The sequence below is a fragment of the Rattus norvegicus genome, chromosome 17 (assembly GCF_036323735.1).
Source record: "Rattus norvegicus strain BN/NHsdMcwi chromosome 17, GRCr8, whole genome shotgun sequence".
Lineage (NCBI taxonomy): Eukaryota > Metazoa > Chordata > Mammalia > Rodentia > Muridae > Rattus > Rattus norvegicus.
Window position 1 is genome coordinate 7,506,363 of NC_086035.1, and position 21,138 is coordinate 7,527,500.

Consider the following 21,138-nt stretch of genomic DNA (forward strand, 5'->3'; position numbering starts at 1 on the left):
AGACGGAAGAACGTGAGTGTGAAAGCACGTAAGCGGGTGACGTTAGAAAAGGCATCCGTCCTTGCGGTCAGGGCCCTTGTCTTCATTAGCCACACACTGTAACTTAGGGTGGTGCACGCAGCGTGCCCAGTGGGCTCTCCCATATCCCATATAAATCTCAGTGGTCGATAATGAATACACAAGAGGCATAGAGAGCTCTCTCGGTGTTAGTGATTTATTAGATCTGGAAGTCTGGGACGGGCAGTGAGTCCACAACAAGGAGCCTAATGGGCACAATCAATTCCACAGCTGACATGTATCGGCTCCCTCATGCTTGACTGACTCAGGTTGCAGGACTCAGAGCAACGCTTGTGTCTTCTTGGGCTGGGTATCTCCTCTCCTGGGTACCTGGGCATGGGGGATAGAGAGGGTGCCCAGCCTACAAATGGGTCTGGGAAAGTCAAGCCTGGATTCCTTAGGATGGCTGAACCCCCACACTGACCTGTGTTGTGTTCTAAACCCTATACAACTGCTCTCAGAGGCAGCGGAATGGTAGGGTCCATGATGTCTGTCATTTAGTATGAAGTTCTTGGCTGAGCACCTCGCTAGTCCGCCCACCCTGCTTCCCAGCACTTGCCTGTCCTAGTCTGGCCTCTTTGGTTTACCTGTGTCCATACCCACATTTTTAGAGTCATGATCTGGCCAAAGATCTTTTGATTTTGTTTCCTAAGTGGAAAATTGCAACAACAACAACAACAAAAAACAAAACAAAACAAAACAAAAAAAAAAAAAACAAAACAAAACTGGTAACTCAGGACAGTCACATAGGTAGCAGCGAAAAGATACTCGAAAGGTCCCTTGGGCTGAGCCGTGCCCATGTTTCTGTGACCCAGCAGATGCCCAGGCACAGTGGAGCTAGTGAATGGGCAGCGTCTACACAGGAGGAGAGGGCCTTCCGTGTGGTTTCATAGGCATGGTCTCCTTGGCATCCTCATGCTGCTGCTCCCAAGCATATACTGGTCTGTACCAGTTGTGGGGGCGGGGGAGGGGGCAGAGACCCCCTAGCGGGCTAAATAGAAAAGGCAGTTGTTTTTGTTTTGCAAATTTTAGGGGTTCTCAGATAGGCAAAGCTTCTTTCTTTCCTTCTTTCTTTCTTTCATCCTCTCCACCACTACCTCCTGCAGTTTTCTTTCTTGGTCTCAAGAAGCCCAAGCTGGTCTTGAACTCACTATGTAGCCAAGGAAGCCCTTCAGCTTCTGATCCTTCTACATGCCCGGTGCTGAGATTACAGGCATGGTCTCTGGTCCTTCAGGTTTGAATGGACCTCCCCACCATACACACACACACACACACACACACACACACACACACACACACACGTACATCATCCCTCTTGTTGCCTTCTTGATCTTATTTACTGAAATGTTAGATGAGAAAGTAATTAAAAATATATTGTCTATAAAAAAAAAAAAAACCCGAAGTGGTAGTATTTTGACTGAAAAAATCTTGAAAGACTAAAATAAGGGTCATGAACCCCCGGGCGGTTCAGGAAGCTGCTGTCTGGCACATGGGTCTAATCTGCACACTTCGTAATGAGCAGCGTGTGTTCCCACCACGCTCCTCAAGCAGAGGCTGAGAAGTTACTGCAAAGAAGACCAGAAAGAAAAAGCAGAGGGGGAGATAAAATTTCCTGGACGCTGGTGATGTGCCAGCAACAGGCCAGAAGTTCTCACGGAATGACTACCAAGGGTCTCATAAAACAGATGCGCTGTCTCCCAACGATCTTACAAAATGGGTACGGCAACCCGACTAGCAGCTTCATAAAGCAATCATGGCTACATCCTCTGCTTAACAAAAGAGGAAAATGAGGCTTTCTCACTCCAGTGGAGTTCACCTGCACTGGACGCTGCCTTTTTAAAATTTCTCTTTTAACCTCTCAGTATGCTTTAAGAGTCATCACTAGTGTGAACATCCGTGTGCATTTACACATTTATTCTACAGGATACTTACAGTTATTGTTGGATGAACTGGGAGGAGCTGGGAGATGGGGTTGAACATGATCAAAACACGTTGCGGGAGATTGTCAAAGAACTAAAATATGAGGGTAGCGTTGGCAGTGACACAAGGCTAAAGAGATATTTATACAACGCAAGTTGTACATAGAAACATGTACGGATTACATAAGACTGAGGCTGCTATTGTGTCTCCTCAGAGTTCATGGATGGACCATCGATCGTGGTACAGCTATGCTGGACCTGGGGTACGAGACGCTTTGCATTTCCAGTTCTTGGACCTAAGAACACGATGTCTGTCTGTGTTGATGCCCACTCTTTTTCCAGCTTGAACATCGTGGATGCGGACCCCATGGTGACTCTTTAGTGAACCACGATGAAGAAAGGCTAAGGAAAGCACATGACTGAGTACGGTAGCTAACTCAGCCATCTTCCCTGTTGGAGCTGAGCCTAGCAAGAAAACAGTGGAGGGCAAGATCCAAGTTCAAATCCCCACAGGGCTACTCTTAAGTCATGTCAAAATCGTTCAGCAGGGCAAATCATTTACTTCTTGTTCTTCACCTGTCTTGGCTAAGGTAAATGATGTTTCCCTCAAAGGCTTCTCAGAAGGGCTAAATTATCTGAGGTATACAATACGCTCAAAAACAAGTGCATGGCAGATTCTGTGGAAACCAGCATAGAAGCTTTGACCATTTGCTCACCAGTAGTCCATGCCCTCCCTGCACTAGGCCTCTTGTTATGTGTCCACGTGTGTGCTACAACCCATGTGTGAAGGTCAAGGGACAGTAGGACATATTCTTTTCTGTCCTTCCACTCTGTGGGTCTCAGAAATCCAATTAAGGTCCCCACTTTCGAGGAAGTCCCTTTTCTCAGTGAGCCAAATTTCTTGCTGGCCCTGGAAGGTTCCTTTGAAGCAGCATCCAGCTGTTCAGGACAGATGTGCTAATCCCAGCCAGTCAGCTAGCAGGCACCTCAAGGCTGCCACAGCAGGGGTCTGCTCATGAGTTTCTTGGGAAAGATCCACCTTCCTTTGCGAAAAAGGAGGCCCATTTCAGTTTCACATTCCCCTCACAGGTATAAATAGTTCAAATGTCAAGTTGCCCTCATTTGAGTTTTCAAGAGAGAAATGAACCAGGGAAGAGGGTTCTAAAAGGAGACTTGGAGAAGAGGCCTGCTGCTGTCGAATTTGCCCCCTACTCCCCCACTTCTATCCAGAAGCCCCAACCCCTCCCGGGAATTCTCAGGCCAACACTTAACTCTTTCCCTTCCTTCTCCCAGCATAAGCATGCCTTTCCAGCGGTGGCTTAAACACGTTTAAATACATTTCTACCTAAATACCTTTATGTGTTAATAACACGGCAGCTGTCTGTGTTGCTGTCAAACCGTTCTCCAGGTTACTAGATCTTCAGTTGCCCATTTAAATTGTTCAGTGGCCCACTCTGGAGACATGGGAAGCTGCTATCCCCCCCTCCCCGAAATCTAAGGTTTCTAGGGTGTTTTTTTGGGGGGGACAGGGAGCTTCATGAACCCCAATAACCTACACCAAGCCCACAACTTACCGAGGAAAGACTTCATTTTTCCAGCTATAATTAATGATTTCAGGAAAGGAAAGAAGAAGGAAAGGCCCTGCGCAAGTTCTTTGATCACCATTTTTAATAAAAAAGGAGAACTAATAACATCTAAAGCCAAAATCGAGGCTGGCTCGAGGAGAGCCAGGCATTTAATGAGTTCCCCCTCCCTAAGCTTATAGTGTTTTGACACATTTGTTGTTTGTCTGGCTGTAAAGTGTTTGGAAAGAGGAACTGGCCAGAAGGAAATGCGGCTGGCTGTTTTAATTATTTCTCTTTGTGCAGAATAATCACCTTTGTAGTAAAGAGCCACTATGCACTGCCCTGTAGAAATTGCTTTGTTGCTTTTTCTCCCCACAGGGAGAGTGGCAGCAGGCCTGAGTCTAGCGGTTCTGCCCCGGGGACCAGCCCTTCCAGACAGGCTGCTTAGGCCTACGGAGCACTTTTTTTTTTGTTTTTGTTTTTTTTGTTTTTGTTTTTGTTTTTTCGGAGCTGGGGACTGAACCCAGGGCCTTGCGCTTGCTAGGCTGGGGACTGAACCCAGGGCCTTGCGCTTGCTAGGCAAGCGCTCTACCGCTGAGCTAAATCCCCAACCCCACATCTGTAGGTTTTTTTTTTTTTTTTTTGGTTCTTTTTTTCGGAGCTGGGGACTGAACCCAGGGCCTTGCGCTTCCTAGGCAAGCGCTCTACCACTGAGCTAAATCCCCAACCCCGCATCTGTAGTTTTTAAGAGTAAAGACCTCTGAGTAAAGGACACACTGCCATAGTGTTCCCAGTCTGACCTACCTCTGCCATCTGGCTCATCCTTATTAAGTGGTAACTTGGGATGGGGGGGGGGGTCCTTTATTTTAGGGAGGATTAACTCTTCTCATCCGTGTTCTGAAACCTTCGACAAGGCAGGAAATGACTGTGTGTGCCTACCTCTGCAGGCAGCGTCTTCCAAACTAGCGGAGCATTGGAGCATTAGGAGGCTTGCAGACCGGAATGCACACCTTTGTCCTGCCCTCTTTAAATTTCTATCTGCATTTCTGACTGAGTCTGGCACCACAAGGGTCTGACCCTTTCAGATGTGCTCTAGGTGATCCTGCAGGCCAGTCCACCTGAGGAAACAAGAGGATCTGGGTCGGGGGAGGGGTGGCTCTTAAACTTTTTGCAGGTGTCAGGGCCTGGTGGCTGGTCCTAACTGCTGATCTTCTGGCGTGGTATGTCTTGGAATTTACTTTTCCTAGCAAGTTCCGTATGAGGATGAACCGGTGACATTATAGGCCGTGGTCAAGTCCAGACTGCTCCTATAAATTAAGTGGTTTTTAAATGTCACACCCATGCTCATGAGTTGCTATTCCACAGCTGCCGATGCAGCCCAGAGGCAATGGATCTGGAAGGCAGAGCTTCAGTCTTGAGCTGTTAGCTCAGGAAAGGTTTACTAGGTGGGATGGAGAACATTCCTAGTGGGCTTTAAGCTTCAGCTAACTTTTGATTATACGTCTATCCCCATTATGGACGGGAACACACGTAAACCAAAGGCTGCTACACGAGTCTCCCTCAATTGGCTCAAACTGAGTCACCAGTCACATGACCCATGGATGGCAGGAGATGTGTCCGACCCTAGCTCGGTTCCAACGCATCTGGATGAGATTTTATGGGGATAGATAGGGAGGCTGTGCTGAATGAATGCCGCTCTCCTCTGCACAGCCTGGGGCTCAGATCCATGCTGGGGACAGGTCCCTATCATCCTAAGACAGGTTGGAAGGAAGCTCAGGGTGCTGTGGGCTGCAGGGCAGAGTGGAGCAGGGTGTGGTACAGCTCCAGGGGGATCTGATTAGAGGGAGCACAGTCTTCTGTTCCTGCAGGGGAGTGTTCTTTAAGGATTTATTTATTTATTTATTTATTTATTTATTTATTTATTTATTTATTTATTTATTTATTATGTCTTTGTGTATTAGACCTGCATGTCTATGTACTGTATGGGTACAGTTCCCGTCAAGACCAGAAGAGGGCACAAGAGTCCCTGGAACTAGAGCTACATACAGTCGTGAGCCACCATGTGGGTGCTGGGAATCAAACCCAAGTGCTCTTAACTACTGAGTACACACTGGTCTCCTGTGATAGGTTGACGATTAGGTCTGACATTGAGAGTTGTATGGTGGGAAACTGCTTGTTAAGGAGATCATATGGCTCAGTGGGAAGGGCACGCTCTTTGGGGTGATACAAGATCTGACTCTGCAGCCACAAATTTAACGGTGAGCCCCACGGCTCTTGTTCAGTTTTTTCTGGCTTGCTCTTTATGTGTGACCTCAAGCACAGGCAGCTACTTCTGGCTACTGAGACTCAATGTGCAGCTGAGAAGTGGGGATAAGAATAGGCCCTTCCCACAGAGCGGTAGTGGAGATCAGATGAGGTGTCCCAACCATTCCTGATCATGGTGAGTTCTCAGAAGATGAATCTCTAAGAACTGCCCATTATGTTCTCATAGAGGCAAGTGACTGAATATGTGTTCTAGTGCTTATAGCTCTCAAAAACCCTTTCTTCTCCTCCCTGTCTGTTCTGGTCTCAGTGTTCTGAAGACCTGGTGTGCTGACATTTAATCTCCATCCTGAGATATCTCAAAGGAGTAGTCGTCTGACTGGAGTGGAGTCCTCAGAGAATGAAGGGAGTTAGAAAAAGCCATCAAGCAGAGTGCCTTCTCCGTGAGGCTTGCTGGCTGTAGAAAGGTGAGAGAGTAGCTGGAGAGGTGGCTCAGGGGTTAGGGAGCCCTGGTTGCTCTAGCAGAAGACATGGGTTTCATTCCCAGCACCCACATGGCTGTTCACAGCTGTTGGAAGTCCAGTCCCGGCTCACAGCTTTCTGATCTCTGTGGGCAGCAGTCACCACAGGAGGGAACCCCAAATGTTTCACCTCCACATCCAGGAGCTGAAGTGAATCTGCGTTGTGAGCTACGCCTACCTTGGTTATCTTATTACAGTTATGAGACACAGGCAGAAAACATCCTGTAAGCATTCACCCTCCCATCTGGCTCCTGGTGAATGTAAGGAGGAAATGTCTACTCTTTGGCAAATCCCGACGAGCTGGTAAGGGAAGGAAAAGGTAGAAATAGTAAGAAAATCCTTTCCAGTTATGTAGCTAACAAGGGGTTTACATTCAGCATATAGAATCCTTAAAAGTGAAGAAAAAAAACAGCAAAACCATAAAAATAACAAAATAGTAAATAGAAAAGACGTTTGCTGTAGCAAAGACAAAGTGTAAGAATTTGGTCGGCCTCTGCAGACATTCAGGAGAGACACGTTCACACCAAAAGTGAGACACTACTACAAGCCACAACTCGTGTGTGTCGGAACACCTAGATTCTGCAAAACAAAACAAAACAACAAAAACAAACTGGCCATATCAGCGCCAAACACTAGTCATAATTAAGAGCACGGAAAATCCCCTGCATAGGGAGTGATAATCAAAATCATTTGGGGAGATATTTTGTATCAAATTATCTGTGAACAAGGGAATGGAAATGGGGTTCCATAGAACCCCCCACCCCGGCATATGGAGTATTAACCAAAATCATTTCGGGAGATATTTTGTATCAAGTTAAGTATCTGTGAATAGGGGATGGAGAGAGGGTTCCATGGTTTAAGAACATTAATTGTTCTCACCAAGGACCCAGGCTCAGTTTCCAGAGCCCTCACTGCAGCTCACAAAATTCACCGAGGAAAAGGCAATAAAAATAACCTTGTTCATGCCTGTCCTTTAGTGGACTCCGAGCACGCTGGCCATGTGAACTTCATGTACAGAAACAGTGTATGCTAACAACCACTATTCCCATTAGATAGCTGAACAAGTTGAGAGTCAAAGACAGACGCTTCTCAAATGCCTCAGGGAGCACTCCGAAGGCCATGTACAGGGCAGATATTCTGGGAGGCTCAGCACGGGGCAAATCAGGACACAGCACTGCCTTTGAGGATTCCCCAGCTTACTCAGGGACACAGACAGCTTACTAAGCAAAAGGATGTGCTAGGCACACGTGCTAGTGGCATACATTAATCATAAATAATGGCATACATAAATCAACTCCTGTGTTGTGAGGACTCGACAAAGGCCCAGAGCAGAGTGTGCCCTTCCAGAACAGTGGGGATTCCACCGGGACCGAGTATGTCCACCTGTGTGACACTCTGCTTTCTGTTAGCATTCGACACTGTCCTCTGGTCCCGAGTCCCTCACTGAGCCCAGCCAGAGTAAGTAGGTCAGCAGGGAGGACCTCCGAGCTCCTGCCGCCAGGGTTTTAGGGTGCCATCTTCTGCCTGGCTCTGACCACATGCTCTGCTATCTAAGATCCAATAAAGCAGGGGAGAATGTGGGGGCTGAGGACACCCTGAGCCTCTAGCCACCCCCTGCCCTGGCTGTTTACCAGAAAGCATGCCTGGTTCTGAGAAATAGGGGGAGGGAGAGGATTGTTCTAGGCCTCTCCGTTCTGTCTGTGCCTCCTCTTCAGTGTGGAGGGGATGTGGGTGGGGTGGGGTGGGAGTAAGGATGGGGGTAGGGGGTAAGGGTGGGGGTGGGGATGGAGTAGCTCTGGCTGTCCAGGAAAGCGCTCAGCTGGCACTGAAAAGTAGAAGAAACTCAGGAAAGCCCAGGTTGAAGGCTCCCCTTCCTAATGAGAAGCACTCCTGACTTGGGTATGGCTGAGAGGCAGAGAGCACCATTCTTTTCCCGCAGAAGGAACAGAAGTGGGGGAATGAGAGGGGACCGCTGGAACAGTTGGGCTTCTCTAAAATTAAAGTCTCTTAATAATATTTATGTGTTATCTGATTAGATCAGAAGTATGTGGCTGCCACAGAATATTTGATTCTTTTGAACAAAGAAAATAAAACTTGGAGCATCCAAGAGATAGACACTCCCTTATGGTATGAATTGTCCACCATCTGCTTCTGGGCACAGATGTCACAGACACACATTTATAGATCTTATACACATGCATCTTATACACATACACACACACAGAGAGATCTTATAGACACATACACAGAGATATGATACACACACATCTGATAGACACACAGCCAGATGTGATACACAGACACACACACACACAAATCTGATAGACACACACATCTGATATACACATACACACAAATCTGATACACACACAAATCTGACACATAGACACATATCTGATAGACACACACACATACATCTGATAGACACACACACACACACAAATCTGATAGACACACACACACACGCAAATCTGATACACACACAAATCTGATACATATACACATATCTGATAGACACACACACACACATCTGATAGACACATACCTGATACACATACACATCTGATACACACATCTGTAAGACACACACACACCATGCACTTGTCACCACAGCATCACATGGGGTGCCCAACTCTGGGCACGCCATTTTCTTTTTGATTGATACTGGGGAGGGAGAACACTGCTCTAGGCTTCCCACTTGTATCTGTGCCTCTGCTTGGGTGTGGTGGGGGTGGGTTGGGGGTGTGGTGGGGTGGGTTGGGTGTGGGTTGGGGTGTGGTGAGGGTGGTTTGAGGGTGTGGTGGGGTGGGTTAAGGGTGGGTTGGGGGTGTAGTAGGGGTGGGTTGGGGTGGAGTGTGGTGGGGATGGGTTGGGGGGTGGGGAGCTCTGCCACTCTGGCTGTCCAGCAAAGTGCTACAGACAGCACGGAGATGTAGAAACTTGGGATTAAAGCGTCTGCTCCTTCTGATAAGGAATACTTCCCCACCAGCAATGACATCCTTTTTTTTCCTCCTTTTTATTTATGGCCAGCCTCTAGCATAGCAGCGCACAGTAGGAAATCTGTAATTACTTGTTTAACATGAGTTTATTGTTTCAGGAAAAGATGGTGATGGTTAAGTCAGACCTGGATGTGACCTACCGACAGATCTTATTCGAACAAGTGACTGAAATAATTTTCCTTCCGCTATATAATGGGCATATGTAAGAAATTAGGGCTTGAGATTGGGTCTATAACACAGGGTTGGCACATAAGTCCTCAGTAAAATGACTGATAAATACAAACACACACAAAGGAGAGAGAGAGAGCAAGAGAGAGGAGAGACAGACAGACACAGGCAGATAGACACAGACAGACAGATATGTGCAACCTCTTGCGAGCTTTTAGAGGGCCATAATGGATGCTGCCACAAAGCAGATGTTGGCTGTTCTCAATGACAGGCCTGGAAAAAGCAGGAAGAGCTATAGGTGATCACCACAAGGTACTGTCTCAGAAGACAGCATTTCAAGGCCCTGCGTGGGTACAGAACCACAAATGGTTACACAGACATACACAGAGCATACTGGCTTATTGTAGCAATTGGCACTCGAGGTTATGAGGGAGAAGGAGCCCTACAGCCTGGTAGAGAGTGAGGAGAATCAGAAACAAAATTCAGATGTAGTTTGCAGGTGGAAGAAGGCAGGCACCTTAGTGTCCAAGGAAAGAGCAGAAAGGAGTCAGAGCCTAAATTCCACTAACTAGGTGATGGCTACCTCACCAGTGTAGACTGTCTGCCATCCTTGGTAACTGGTTCCACAGCCAAGCGGTTCCAGAAACACCCTGAAGGGCAGACTTGCTCAGATGCAATGTTCTGAGTTGTATAAGCGATCTGGGTATGCCTTAGCCCATCAAGTCCAAGCAGAAGCAGCAGTAGAAAGACTAAACGTAGCTGTTAAGAGCATCCCACTTCCTGACACATCCTGAGGTGGCTTTTTTTCTTTAAACCACATGAAAAAGATCCTTGCTATTCAATGGTCAGTAGCTGCAGGCTGCTCTGAAACCCTTTTTCTTTTAAAGATTTATTTATTTATTATATATCAGTATGCTGTAGCTGTCTTCAGACACACCAGAGGAGGGCATCCAATCTCATTACAGATGGTTGTGAGCCACCATGTGGTTACTGGGAATTGAACTCGGGACCTCTGGAAGAGCAGACAGTGCTCTTAACCACTGAGCCATCTCTCTAGCCCCTCTGAAACCATTTCTTATTTCACCTTTTGAATCTCCATTCAGGAAACAGAATCCTTGTCAATCATCTAGCAACATCTTCCCCACTAATAGGGAAGGAAGGATTCCTCTTCAGACCCACCCTCCTTAAGCCAAGATTCGAGAGGCTATAGTGGGTCTGCCTAGGGTCCTATGTCTGAGAGAAAGTGTCTGTGCCTGGCTCTGGGAAGGTCAACTGGGTGTGTCCCACCCACCTGTGGTCACCCTATTGGTCTTCATGTGTATTATGTGAGGATCATAATAGAAGACTGTAAGGAAGTAAGAACACACACACACACACACACACACACACACAGACACACACACACCCCTAGGACAGAGAAAACACTCAAGTATTTATTAATGGCAACAAAATCTATTTCCTCAGATGAAATGTTAGACCATTTATACAGTGAATTTATCTTTAAATTTACCCTTCTATGAAACGCCACCTGCTTGATTTCTGCTGAACACAAACTATTGGTGCTAAGTCACAGAGTGTTCTATGTCATTAAGCACAAGGGTTTAGTGTATGTTATACCAGATGTAACCTGCTCAAAACCCTGAACACGGAAGGCAGAACTGCATGCTCTCTCAGTCCTTCTGGAGTAGCTCTTACCTCTGGCTCACCAGGAAGCATTTTTGAGCCACACTTTGTATATTTGGCCATGGCTGCTCTATACTGAGCACACTATGCTATCCCTGTCAAGTCCAAACCAGTAAGGCTGTGACTTCAAAGAGTCACAGAAACTTAACAGTGTGGGTCTGGGACAGGTCGGTGACACCATCTACCCAGTCAGAAGCAGTGCCTGTTAGCCTTCTTCTGTGGAAGCTTGCCCACAAGAAATTAATCGGTTTTACACCAAAAGTGGTGGGCCTTGACACAGCTTCTGTCGCTGAGGCTTTGGACAAGTCACGTGACTTCTGCTTGCAAGTAAGGCTGGGGGAGGGGCTTGCATGAGTAAATGAGCTATGTACACAGCCGGGCGTGGTGCACGGGTCTGGTGTGTGGAGTTCCTGTTCTGACAAGTATTGCTTACTTAGGCTCTAAAAATTACAACCATTTCAGCCACAGACCTTTCTTGGAGTAAGGACAGCATAAAAACTTCCACATGAGACCTGATCCATTCATTTTCTTGTCAGCTGATCAGCGAGGATGCTGAACTCAGGATAAAGTGGGGAGAGACAAGGGCTTGGTCCTGAAGAGAGTGTGACTACCTCCCTTGGGCATGACCCTGCCCAGACTCGGTGAGAAGCCCCTTCTATATTTTTCCCACGTCTGCTTTAATTTTCATTCCCACTAAAGCCCAAGGCTTCTGGGAAGAGAGGGAGCTAAAGCCCTAGCTGCTATTTCATCTCAAGTAGAAATAGATTCTTGGGATGAAACCCCTAAGACAAGCCGTTCTCTCATCACGCCTTAAACTCTTCACAGATTCGGTGTAGAATAAATTTAGATCATAACATTCATGGGCTAAATAGCTGCACAGCCACCAAATTGAATTAAAATCCAAGGACAAGGCATCTCCTACAGCTGCAGTCTCGTGAAAAATCGCCTCTCGCCTCACAGAATCGACTTCAGTGTCGAGTTTGGGTTTTTTTTTTTCTTCCTATCATGTATGAATATTTCAGAAACAAAGCTCAAAGTGAGAGGGAGATGCAGATGACACAACCGGGGCCTGAGGGAGAAGCTGTAGCCTGAGGGAGAAGCTGCTGAGACTCCCAAGGGATTTGCTTCCAGATGGGTTTGGTCATACTCAGCTTCTCCCTCAGGAATGGTCTTCTTGCTTCTTCAGTGCCCAGAAAGACGCACAAGCCAGAAATGCCTGCTTACCACAGTCCAGTAGGAATTCTGAAACATAAGTGGACACGAACCCCTTTCGACTCGTCCCCCAAATCTGTGAGCACCATCTCTTCAGGTGAAGGCCAGTGATCACAGTGTGTCCTTGTGTAAGTGGCCAAAATAATTTGCTCACTGACCAACTACTGAGTAGCTTCTAAGGGCCTGGCTCCCCACGAGGCGCTGGGGAGAGAGGCTGTCTCTCTCTCTCTCTCTTTCCAGTTGGCCATCTCTCTTGCCACTTACAGTCCACAGTATAGGAAGGATGTGAGCGGGGCGCTAAATGTGAACTTCTGTGCAAAGCATGGCGCAGCGGGAGCTCAGGGCAGATGGGGTAAATGAGAGGGAGAGAGAGGGGGAGGGGGAGGGGAAAAGGGAGAGGGAGGTGGGGTGGTTGGGATGAACTGTGATCCTGGATAGAGACCAGAAGGAAGGCTGGAGGAACAGATGAAGGAGGGAGACGGCTGGAAAGAGGGCCTTGGATGTGACTCACGGCCATATGCCTTGTTCCTCACGGGCTGGATGCTGTTTCTACTGCACAGTGGGTTTCCTCAGACAGCAAGCCAGATACCCCTGGCACCTTCTTGGGGTTTGTTTGGACGAGCAATATCAGCGCATTGCTGAGATAACCACCGCTGCTCCCCAGCCCCACTGGGGTGTAGTTTATGCATCTGTGCAGACCTTCCAGACATTGTGTTCGTGTCTTTCTTACTTAGAAGAGTCAGTGATGATACCCGTTAGAACCAAGCTTTTCTGAGGGGCTATGGCCTCTGATGTAACACCTGCATGTTATTCCCATAAGAATTTTCAAAGTTTTTAGATTTTATGTGTTATGAGGGTTTTGCCTGCAGGGATGTATGTGTACTATATGCATGTCTGGGGCCCACAGAGGTCAGAAGAGGGTCTGGTTCCCCTGGAACTAGAGTTATAGATGGTTATGAGCCACCCTGTGGATGCTAGGACATACATGTGGGTCCTCTGCAAGAGCAGCAGCTGTTGTTAACGGCTGTACAAGGATTTATCTTAATATTACATTATTTAATTGAATTATTTAATATCACAAAGCAAGCCATATAATGATCTACAAAACAGATCACCGTGTAAAGCTCTCATATCTTAGTGTATAGCACACCTTTCCAGACAATTCTCATTCATTTTCACCCTTGTACACGGCGTATGTACACGGTACAGATATGGCAGCCAGCAACAAGCAGACGCAGTCTAATGGAAGTCAGTCACCTGGTGAGGACAGATGGGCAGTCAAGGATGTACCTATAAAATAAAACTACCCTGATGCTGCCTGTTTGAAACACTGTAAGGCAGTGACAGCAAGAGAGAGAGAGAGGAAAGTATCATCTGGTGAAATGCTGAAGTTACAAAGTACCAGAAGAGGACTTGATTCTGCTCACCGCAAGCAGACCCTTTCCAACAGGGCAGCACCACTCTGAAAGGTTGGAATTTAAGAGTTGGGAAGGAGACAGAGCTCAACTCAAAGATGGGTCTCAGCTTTTTAAATCCATGGCTCAAGCAGAATTATTCTGAATGTGTAGCCAAATCCATCAGTCTTAGGCCAGTGATCTCAGCTGGCCAGAGAGGAAAATCTCTTCCCCTCACTTCAGAAGGTATTTTTATATCCTGGGAAATTTGGAGATGAGCCCAGAGTTTTAACCCCCTCACCGCCAGGCCAGCACTCCCCAAGGCATTAGCACTTTCCGTTTGGGTTTTCTAGGGTTCTCATTTGAATAGTTATAGCTCAGGTCCCAACCTTTGCCCCCAGTATTAGATCAATGTATTTTAAAGAAACCTGGAGCTGCTAACTGCAGTAGCAAAGATACGAGAGGTTGTTCTTGCAGGACACTATCGGACCTAGACCTACACTGTGGCCAACTCTGTCCCCGTCTGCCTATCCCCAAGACTGAGAACTTCAAATCTGAGGCATGTTGGGAGAGAAACACAGATTGAAAATATATAGTTGAGCTTATCCATCCTACTGGATTTGCAGATCAGATGTTGAATTGGTAATGGCCTTTTATTTTAATCTAACCTACACAGATAATCTGACGGAGAGCATTTGTAAAAACAGGGTTTGCTATTCTAACCAATTACATCTATAAGCTGAGATTAGTTTTGAAAGTAGTGCTTAAGGTTGAAAAAAAATGTGTTCCAGTTGTCAATATGCCTACGATGAATTAGGGAGAATTAGACTGTGATATACTTGTGAGTCTCAGTTAAAACATCTGTCAGGCATGTCCGCACAACCCTATACCCTCGGCACTCAGGAGGCAGACCTTAATGAAAACAGAAAAGGAAAGAAAGATTTTAAGAAAGTCAGGTCAAATTAGAAAGATTTTAAGAAAGTCAGGTCAAATTAGGAACTTAGACTATTAAAAACAATGTAACTATTACATTAATAAAGTCACAGTATTACTTGTTTTTGTATAGCAGATGGCTAGATTGAAATTGAGGTGAATGTTAAGAAAAGTTAGCTAAAATATAACTTTAACAATTTTGGTACTACTATGAGAAATGCTAACTATTCCATTAAAGGTTTAAAAATCTCCCAGATACAACTCAAAGGTCAGCTGGCAACATAAGAGACAAGGTCATGAGAATAAATCAGGGTTTGATTAATCTAGAAGGCCGTCTTCGATGTTTTCCCAGAGAGTTTAGCCTGGGTTTGAAGAGTAGAGAAATCAGAACATTCTTGGGAGGATTGAAACAGGAAGAGGAGACTACTGGAGGGAGAGGGGGAATAGCAAACATGAGGAAGAAGCAGGGGAGAGGGATGAATAGTGATCCCAGATGGCCAAGGCAGGAAGATGGTAAATTCAAGCTCAACTTTTGTGTCATAGTGAGATACTATCTCTCTACAAAACAAAATAAAACTTGCACCATTCTTGAGAGGGTGGCTCCCAAGAAACCTATAGAAAGTTCCCCTGCTCATCTTAAAAATTAGTCCTGAACTCTCAGCTGTTTAATGTTTCTTCAAAGGTGGCATTATGCTAAAAGGTAACCCCCATGGCTCGGAGAGGGCAGGGGTCCTATTTGACTCACATGTATCTGCGAGGCTTTGAGTATTTGCACTTGACACATTTCTTAAGGGGATGATCAATTAGCCCATGGGTTAGCCTAAGAAGGGTCTTGTGAGTCTTGTGAAAGATTTCAGTCTCTAATTTAAGACCTGGCAGAATGAATGGTTGACTGGTTCTTGGAAACCATTGTCTAACTACATGGAGAAGACAAATGAAGAAGGGTGGTCACTTATACTACCACAGTGGACATGGTAGAAAATGACACACAGGCTTGGAAGGTGGCACAGCTGGTTTGTAGACTGAATACGCATGGAGGAGAAAGAAAGAGTTGTTTTTAAGCTTTCTGACTTTGAGAACTGGGTAGCGAGAGATGCTCATGACTGACAGGGACATCCTTGGGCACTACACAGAGGGCATGACACAGAGCATTTTGTATATACCAGGATTAAGATACCTAGAAACATCCTAACATGGTGGATGTGTTGACAGTCAGGTCTGAGTGTTAGAAACCATCTGTGAGCCACTGAGCCTGAAACAGAACTCACTGAATAAAGGAAAGAACATCGACAGGAAGCATGAGGTCAAAGGAGCATGAGACTGAGCAAGGCAAGAGTATGCAAGTCTTCTCCAGGTCCGGAACTTAAGGATGTAACAGAACAGAGATGATGGAGCCATCTAACAGACAGGAAAGGGAGTAGACAGACCATGCTAAGAAATGCTACTGAGATGTCAACTCCTAGCAAACAGAAAGATGGCTGCTCTCCTTAACATAGCAGGTAGTGGTCATCTGATCAAGCCAGTGACACAACTTGCTAGGGTTGTTAGTTTTGGAACAAGTTGAGGACCAAAACCTTACTGCCGACTTTCATTTCAGCCTTCTAAGCTTGCTTTGAGTCTCCTTGCCACAGTAACTGTTTCTGCTTGTACAGTGGGTGGGGAGTGCAGGTAGGGGGTTACGTGCTCTTGTAACAATGTTTCCAGAGATTTCTGAGCCCTGAAAGCCTCATTCCTTCTTGCAGGAGAAAATGTTTCAATTTGAAGGAAAGGGCTGCTATAGCAGGCAAATTCTGCACTACTAAGGACTCTTAAAATCCAGTCTTCCGAACCCCAGGCCTCTTCCTAACTCCCCACATCAATGAGTTTGACCTTGAACTTCAGATCCTTTCACCACAACTTCCTGAATGCTGTGCTTACAGGGGCGTGCCTGGTTTTAGCAGGACTGAATCTCAAGCTCGCCACCCACACGCTAGGTAAGCGCTCTCTGCCCCACACTAAGTGACCATTCTGCCAACTCCTCTACACGCACAGCCCATGCTGTCTCTCCCCGAAGGCACACATCGTGCACGTTCATCTGTCCATCCCCAGGAAGAGCACAGAACAGACGCTCACACACTTGTGGTACAGCCTTCTACTTACTTGACAGTGGGATTGGCTAGACTTGTGCACAAACTGTTCGATGATGCCTCTTGTGCTGGTCATTTTACCCAGAAGCCAGCAAAACATAAGGTGGGAAGTCCCCTTCTCATGAACCACAAAAGTTCGCATATTGACATCAGTTGGAGACATTCATATTTAACAGGAATAGTATGATTTATGAGACTCTCTCATGTTGGCTTAAGTTATGAATTTTGGAGTGCAATTTGAACTTAGGACATATGCTACTGTTTGGGTGGTGAAGGGTGTCCACATGGACACTGCATTCATTTATGTCCCACAGTATGCCTCATACCTTCCCTGTTCTTGTCTGAACTCAGGTCTCCTGTGTTAACATAGGCCTCTTGAAACTTTTGTGGCTGTAATTTGTAATAATGGTTTTTTAATAACTGGGTGGAAATGAAATTTCCTTCCACTAATTTTTCTCATTTTATTTGAGCAGAACAAAAGGACTTGCAAGTTGCACAGCTTCTGGAAACTTCCATACACCAGAGGGAGGTATAGGAAATGTTCGGTTGGCTACAGTTAGAGGCAACTACTCTGTTGCTTCCAACTTAACTTCACAGCCTCCTCAGGTAACGGAGACAAAGACTTCTGCAACCAGGCCAGGCAGAGCTCCGTTCTTACCATTAAAGTCCCCTTTGGTCTGCTGGCCCAAGGCAGACTCATCCGATACTTGCTGCCTCTGCCTACACAAATCTCGTCCAGCAACTCTCCTCTTTGGTATACATCCATCCCACCATGTAGACCAAAACTCAGGGTATGGGCACCATTCAATCACCACCATCCTGGATTTCCACCTCTACACATTATGGGTAAGTTATAGTGTCCTCATGACCATGCGTGAGCGCCTGCCATTCTAGCCAAAGGGGGCCATTTAACATTCAGCAGATGGCTGCACATAGACATTTAAAACTGAGAGAACACAGTGCACCAGGGAGAATGTGAGGACTACTAGGACAATGCCAAGAGTTTGGCTCCTGATCCAGGATTCTGGTCCAGCCATCACACCCCTCCCCTGATACCAACTACACATCATATGGTTAAAGCAGAGGCCCGTGAGGAGTGCGTCTGTCTCAACTAAATAGTCTGTTAGTGCTTTCATATGGAATCGCTGTATTATTCAACGTGTCTATCCATAAGCAACACAAAATATTATTAACAACTGTACAGACTCTTCCAGAGTCTGCTAGTCCGTAATTTAGTAGCCCACAAGCTGGCTAAACTCAGGCAGGGTGTGTGAACGCATGTCTGGAAGTTCAGTTATCAGCCTAGGAATCAGGCTGAAGGAGGAGGAGTTTAGAATTAGGGTTGCTACCTTCCCCCTTACGGATCTGTTCAAAGCATATCCTCCTGCAAACCCAGGGGGAAAATCCATCAGAGTTTCTTTGGCAACCCATCAATTCCTGATCTGCCTGAGGTTGGCACAGTAAGCTTCTGAGCCATCAATCTCGCCCCCTAGACTTCTAGAAAGTCTTACCCAGTGCAGTAATGGGATCTCGAAATGATCAAAAACCTGTGGCTGTCAGAATCCTTTGCCTGAGTTCCCTTGAAGATGAAATGCTTTAAACCGGAATGAACAATCAGCCACCTATGGTATAAGACTTATGAAAGCCAGGACTAAACATCTCAAGAGAGCTCATCGCAGCCCTACAACTGAGGCGCATTGTTTCCGCTCCAGACAACCTCTTACTGACACAGTTATGACTGACAACACAAAGGGGGACAATTACTTTCTGAGGCCATCACACAAATACAGCCCAGGAGAAGACCTAGCGTCAGCTGTGATCACCCAGCACAAGCCTGCCTGATTTTATCTGTCTCTCAGTCTAGGTCAGAACAACAACTCAGAATTTGATCCTGGGAAATCAGTCCAAAAAAAAAAAAAAAAAATCAGAAGTTCAAAATCTCAAATAAGATCATGGCTTGCCCACGAGCAACGAATTCATCTCACCCAGGTAGCAACCCCCAGGTTGGTAAAGTAAATAAAGCAAGGTAAGACAGCTGCAAGAAACAGCCCAGCTCACCCATGCAGAAGACTTGTTCCAGTGAGGGACCCGGTAGTGCTCCTGTCTGTGACAGGAAGCAGTGGATTCTCATTTCCATAACCTTTGATATCAATGCCCAGTGCTTGGACAGTCTCATACCATGCTCGTGATTTGAGCCATTTGGTCATAAAAAAAAAAAAATCCCTTTATTGGATTTACTTCTTAAAACTGTGTCCCTGTATTGTCTCTTACATCCCCATAAATGACTGCCTTGTAAGGAGGAGCCAGTCATTCTCCTAAGGTCAGAAAAGTAAATTTTTCCTTTAAAATACATCTCTCAGAGCTCATAGGTTCAGCCATCAAAATTGTCTCCTACCTTCCTGACCCAGGAAGTCATTTCAAATTGTCATCACCAGGTGACGGTATTTCTAACCCTTAATAATCTTAATTTCTTTTAAGTTTATTTTATTTTAATTTTTAATTTATTGAGTGAATTAGATTTATTAAAATAAAAATATTTAACTTATTCAAGTATTCTTTATAATTTTAAAGGTGTGTGTGTGTGTGTGTGTGTGTGTGTGTGTGTGTGTGTGTGTGTGTGTGAATAGAGGCAAATTCAGGGTTCAGAGGCATGGGTCCCTGGGCCTGAGGGCATAGATGGTTATGAGACACCTGACGGGGTGCTTAGAATTGAACTCAGGTCCCTCTAAAAGAACAGCAGATGCTCTCAGCTGCTGAGGCTAACAACCCTGCTTTCTTTCTTTTTTTTTTTTTTTTTGGAGCTGGGGACCAAACCCAGGGCCTTGCGTTTGCTAGGCAAGCGCTCTACCACTGAGCTAAATCCGCAACCCCACAACCATGCTTTCTAATGACAGCCTAGGAAGCAAGAGATTTGAGCGACTTCATACGAGTGTTTCATAACAAACGGAATTACGTAAAGTTGAGTTTTTCTCATAGCACAACCCATTTCCCATCTATGGACAGTTCCTTTAATGCACAAAAGTGTTCACTCGTAGGACTTACTTAGGATCAAACATTGGCCAGAGAGCCCGGACTATGGTTAGATTAGATAAAAGGCGACAGGCGGTTTATCTAGTTACCGAGGAGAAGCTCGGGGTCAATGGACTGGCAGTCCGGTTCCCTCAGCGCCTCTGGCATTGCTACTGAGTCCCTGAAAGTACGAAGTTTTACCACGCACATACCTGTCTTGCCTATGACACTCCAGGAAGGGGGAAACACCAGATGCTTTGCCATTACCAACAAGTGGGACCCTAGATTGTGTCAGTACACAGATGTAGTGTGTCCTATGTCGAGAAGGTAAAATTCTGGGAAATAAACACACTCATTCCTTGGGGTTACCTGCGGATGCAGACCTTAACACAATGAAAGCAGTGGGGAGCCATTTCCGGTTTGAACAACTTATAGTGGACCATCACAACCGATCAACACAACAGGGGAGTTCCCACTCGCCTCAGTAATGTCTCTCCTTCTCTACTCGCCTCCATCATTTCTCCCCTTCTCCAGTTTCTCCTCCAACACGAAGCAAGATCAGAATTGTCAAAGAAGAGGTTCTGTGTTTTCACCAAATGGCTCAGACATTTTGTAAATAAATGCCCCTTGATCCACCAGAAGGCAACTCACATTGTAGATGCCAGGTAATTCCATCTGCCAACTTTTCCTTCATTTATTTCCACCTAACGTCCTCATTTCCAACAACTGAGATGGGTTTGCTCATTCACGACGTTAGCCATTGGAGAAGCTGAGAAATCTCGCTCCAAAATACACAAGTTACTTTAACCTTAAAACACTAAAAATGCACACGCACATACACATCAATAAATAAAACAAGCCAAAAAGAAACACCACCGCCAACACACAGCAAACTGCAAACTCAGACGACTCCATTATCTCACAGCCTGCTTGGAGGAGGCGGTTTCTGAGGAATCCACAACATTAACCTTTATCATAAGCAAGGCGGCTTCACCACACCCCAGCAGACCTCGTCACAGTCGCTGGTTATCCACCTCTTCGAAAAACCTACTCTGAGGAGCTTTACTTCACTCCCAGCTCCTCTCAGTAAAAGATGGCACTGGCCAGATGGCCCTGCCCCCTTTTATTGAATGACTGGTTCCAAATCAGGTTTCAGGTCTAAAAATTACCAGTCTGGAATAAAGAAGGAGGAGGAGGAAGAGAAGGAAGAAATGGAGGAGGAGGAAGAAGAGGAGGAGGAAGAGGAGGAATAGCAGGAGGAAGAGGAGGAGGAAGTGGAAGAGGAAGAAG

General features: G+C 46.0%; 1 long non-coding RNA gene across 10 annotated transcripts; it reads left to right on the top strand.

The window, feature by feature from the left end:
• The first annotated feature begins 6,095 nt into the window (after nt 1-6,095).
• Nucleotides 6,096-17,974, top strand: LOC102551833 (uncharacterized). 10 transcript variants are annotated; one of them, XR_005495625.2, is made up of 6 exons: nt 6,096-6,270; nt 8,361-8,451; nt 9,422-9,525; nt 11,637-11,815; nt 16,456-16,686; nt 17,313-17,974. It is a non-coding gene; the product is annotated as an uncharacterized LOC102551833 (long non-coding RNA). The 10 variants fall into 10 exon arrangements; XR_005495628.2 differs by having other exon boundaries at nt 11,711-11,815; XR_005495630.2 differs by having other exon boundaries at nt 9,422-9,484.
• Nucleotides 17,975-21,138: the final 3,164 nt, after the last annotated feature.